This window comes from Rhagoletis pomonella, unplaced genomic scaffold (assembly GCF_013731165.1).
Source record: "Rhagoletis pomonella isolate Grant_MI unplaced genomic scaffold, Rhpom_1.0 Rhpom_scaffold_00007, whole genome shotgun sequence".
Classification (NCBI taxonomy): domain Eukaryota; kingdom Metazoa; phylum Arthropoda; class Insecta; order Diptera; family Tephritidae; genus Rhagoletis; species Rhagoletis pomonella.
The window spans coordinates 66,425,950-66,429,750 of NW_023458561.1; the positions used below are offsets into that span (position 1 = coordinate 66,425,950).

Consider the following 3,801-nt stretch of genomic DNA (forward strand, 5'->3'; position numbering starts at 1 on the left):
AATTAAAACAATATGGCACCTAAATATTCTTGAAATATTACTTTGAAAACTTTTGTATTTATTCACATTTTCATTGCTATCGAAACACAGCACCATGTGTTTGGAAATAGCATACTGCAGGACGGAATTAGAAGCATGCGAAACAGGAAAAGCATATGTAAAAGAAACGGAAACGGAAATGAGTTCTGCAAGTGTGTGCAAAAATTAATGCGTTATTCATTGCGACATGCGCTGAGTAGAAACCACGCAAGTGATTGGGCGCATACGTGTTCGTTACATAAGTTATTTTTGTTGTTGTTGCATTAACGAGCATCGGCACAAACGTGTTGACAAGCAGAAAGAGCCGAGAGAGAGGGAAATAAAAAATATTTTATGATGCGTTGGCATTGCAGCGGATGTTGTAAGATTTCAAAACTACAAACCGCTGCAATTGACATTTACACATGTGCATACCGTGCATATTAGGGTGGTGCAAAAGAAGTAAAGTCGGAATATTAATGCTCTCACCACCAAGGATTGTTCTCTAGCGAAAAAATCTACCCCTATTTTTTTATTTCGAAATCAAAAAATATTTAGAGGTCGCTCATAGCGCTTAAAGTTTTCCATGTAATTGTATGGGAAAAAATATACTTTTCGTAGAAATGGTATAAATTCTTTAAATAATAATAACCAGTTGTTTATTTAACAATTTTTCAATACTAACGACTTTTAATTGGTCCCCCCATTATATTTTTCTGGGTTTTTGGTAGACCTATAAAATACAATTACTATGAAAAAATGATTAAATAAACAATTGGGTTGATTTTTAAGAACTCGGTACCTTTTATAAGAAAAGTTGTTTATTCCCATATAAAATTCTTGGAAAACTTTGGGCGCTTTGAGCGACTCTAAAAATATTTTGATTTCAAAAATACTTTTTTTTTCGTTATAAAACGATCCTAGGAGGTTAAAACATTAAAATTCCGACTTAAATTTTTCACATACATTTTTGGATCACCCTAGTGAACATACATATATGTATGTTTCTTGATGTGTAAGTGCTCCTCCCTACGTGCTGACACATTAGAAAACATTTGAAGGTGTTTTGAAGCCGCACCGAGCCATTGAATGAGTAGAAAATGGAAATAGGAAGGAAATGCGAAAGGAAAAATGCACATTTTTCACATTTTGTACTGCTGTTGCACACATGACTATGGTTGGTGTTGTTGTTTTCACATTCATGTTTGGGCGCTTGCATTGCGCTTTTTTTGCACCACATCAAACTGCTCTGTAAAAAAAAATTGTGTTTAGTCAGTGCTAACCTGCCGCCATGGGTCCCTTACCTACACGCAGTTTTATTATCTCACCCTCACTCTGCTTTGCATGTCCCGCTAGCCGGTAGCTGGTAGCCGGTAGCCGCTGGCTGTTTGCGGCGTGTCTGTCACGCACATTAAGTCACGTGAATGCAAATGCTCAGTGAATGCGAAAAATGAATGTGCAACGTGTACGCCAACAACAAGAACAACACAACAACAGCCAGCTTGTAACGAGCTTCTCGCTTTGCGTTTCAACGAACGGTGACAATGTCAGCGCTTTTTACATGCTATTTGCCGTTTCCGATTGCAGGCTGCAAAATATTTGGCAGCACTCACACAAAAAGCTAGAACGTGAACAGCAATGGCACAGAAAAATGGAGAGCATCAAAAATATGCAAACAAGTTGTGTTTTTTTTTTGTTTATTTATGCTCACACGTATGCACATACATACATATATATGTCCAAATGTATGTTTGTCGGTAAAAAGTGAGTTCTCGAAAAAATCTAAATGAAACTTTTCACAGTACATAAATTTATTTGAGCAAAAAAAAAGGAAATTTGCAATACTTTTGCCAAGTAAAGCATTTGGAAAATCTCGTTTTGCATTTAAAATATTTAAATTGGCAATAAAACAAGCCACAGACCGCAATGCAGCTTTTTTTCAAGGCACCTTTTCTCGACGAAGAGGGCAGGGCGCTGGTGCGGCGGGGAGACGCTTGTTATTCTCTGCTCTGCTAACTGTATATGGCAATATGTAAATTCTTGCAACTGCAACTGTCCTACTTTGATGATGCGTTGCAGTTATGAGATAATAATTTTCGTGCATGCATTTTTCTGCTTCTGCTTCTGGTAAATATGCAAAATTGAAATATGAATTTTGCATTGGCTGTATGTGGAATGCGAGAAATTGGCTATTTACTGAAATTTTTGCAGCACAGCTATTTACATTTCGATTGCAAATAAACCCAATTTTCACACATTCATCAATGGAGCATGGAATTTGCTTGCAAAAAATAAAAAATCAAAGAAACAGATGTGAAAAAGTATTTGTACATGGCAAAAGAATTTAACTTTAACGAATATACATATAAAAATATTTAAAAGTAACCGTATTATTGATTGGATTTACAACCACAAAATATCAATCAAATAATATTAGACGCTAGTTTCCTTAGTACGGGTATACTGGTAAAACATTTTCAGCAAAGATTTTCTTTAAATAATGCTTTCTCGGTTTGGCCAGAATTTCATTAAAAATTAGTAAATAGTTCTCATGGATCAAACAATCAGGAAGATGGAAATTATTCGATTGTAATATTTGGGCCTCTTGTTTGGACTAACACAAAGTCATAACCCTGACTGCTGCATATAGAAGCTATGAATGAATAAAAGGGAAATTCCGAAAATAAATTACATAAGTCGTTAGCATGATCTTGAGGACTTTTCTACATAATCCCTTGAAGGCTATTCAGATATGGTATATGGATGTTTCCAAGACCAATCATAGTCTCGCCCAGAGGTCTACAACAGCTATCGAGGACTTTTTTCAAAAGCACAATCCTCAAGGAGATACCGTTAAATAAGAAATCAACTCAAAATTCCGATTAAGACTGATTTAATACCAGGATTGCTTCTTTATAAGTCTTAGGTGACCGCTTGACCCTCCATTCGCACCACTGGCAGAGAGTCTTGGAAACTAGAATTTCAAAATTCTGTCCAGCTTTGATTTAACTATTTTTTTCGCAGGAATAAGTTTTTTGGGCCTTCATAGACTCAATAAAATCTTAGAGTGGTTAAAAACAGAATCGGTATGTTTCATTTCAAGATGATGATTTCCCCAAGCGGAAATGAAATAAGTCCAGTGATGCGCAGAGAGAGCTTTTACTCATCGCGCGCCTATACAAAATGTATGGAAAACTTAAAAGAGCTTCGCCGGCGGGCAAGGCAACGCCCATCACTGATTTAAACAAAATCACGAAGCAAATCCGTTCCAATTGACGTATTATTTTATTGAACTCACTCAAAACCAAAAGCTCCACCAAAGCTTTTGTTTGCCTTTGACATTTGGAATTTTCAAAATCAAAACAAACTCAACGAAATGAATACAGTTTTGAAATTTGAGTACAAAAATTGTTAATTTATACATATCGCTAGCTTAGAGCGAAAAGTTGCTAAGCCCACTTTTTATGAAAACTCATATTTTGATACAAGATGCTAGAGAAACTAAAAATGCATCGTTTCGAAAAGGGTAAAGGTCCTTGTTCATGTTTTCTCGTTTATATTGAATGAAAGGAAAATTTGCTAGGTCCACAAAAAACCCGGAAAATTCGATAAGGCTAAAATAGTACGAAATCTTTGAATAAAGATCGAATCCCTTTGATTCGTATGGAGTTTGACTTTGCTTTAAGCAGGCAAAATGTTGTATTCAAAGTTTTGCGAAATACTTGAAGCAAATGGCTATAAGAAGTTTTTTTCCTCTCCTGTACAATTTTCAAATAGGGACTT

The 3,801-nt window shown here is 35.6% G+C and overlaps 1 protein-coding gene across 1 annotated transcript in view; it reads left to right on the top strand.

Moving 5' to 3' along the window:
- LOC118743370 (semaphorin-2A) overlaps positions 1-3,801 on the top strand; it is a gene marked incomplete in the record, with an annotated part of 243,443 nt that overhangs the window by 223,472 nt on the left and 16,170 nt on the right.